The sequence below is a fragment of the Macaca mulatta genome, chromosome 6 (genome assembly GCF_049350105.2).
Source record: "Macaca mulatta isolate MMU2019108-1 chromosome 6, T2T-MMU8v2.0, whole genome shotgun sequence".
NCBI lineage: Eukaryota > Metazoa > Chordata > Mammalia > Primates > Cercopithecidae > Macaca > Macaca mulatta.
Genome location: NC_133411.1, coordinates 25,289,886 through 25,290,423, shown reverse-complemented (window position 1 = coordinate 25,290,423; position 538 = coordinate 25,289,886). Strand labels below are relative to the sequence as shown.

General features: G+C 35.5%; 1 pseudogene; it reads left to right on the top strand.

Moving 5' to 3' along the window:
* The first annotated feature begins 241 nt into the window (after positions 1-241).
* LOC114679162 (small nucleolar RNA SNORA40) lies at positions 242-334 on the top strand (annotated as a pseudogene).
* Positions 335-538: the final 204 nt, after the last annotated feature.

Below are 538 nucleotides of genomic sequence, written 5' to 3'. Positions count from 1 at the left end.
TTATTTGTGCAGGTTTGTATCCACTGGTTTAGTCTACTTCTGTCTACTATGATACCAACAAAACATCCTCTTTTTGTATTTTAAAAATAATTTTAAAGCATATTTATGTAGAAAAATTGAAACATTATAGAATGCAACTGTTTAAAGTATATAGTCAATAGTTTTTAGCACAATCGTAGAGTTGGGAAATAATAAAGTATTCACTACAATGAGAGTCAAAAACGTTGAGGTCTTGTGGACAAAGACTTATGGATAGGTGCAAAACATAAATCCTCTTTTGCAACACAGAACTAATAGTTCAGTATGAATTTTGATACATATAAGAAGGGATATTATGATACCTGAGACAGTTAACTGATGGGGGTATTGATAGCCATAAATGTTGGTTCCAGGCCAGGCACAGTGGCTCATGCCTGCTCAAGCCTGCAATCCCCACACCAAGGTGGGAGTATTGCTTAAAACCAGGAGCTCAAGACCAGCCTGGGCAAGATAGTAAGAAACATTTCATCTCCACAAAAATTTAAAAATTAGCTGGGTA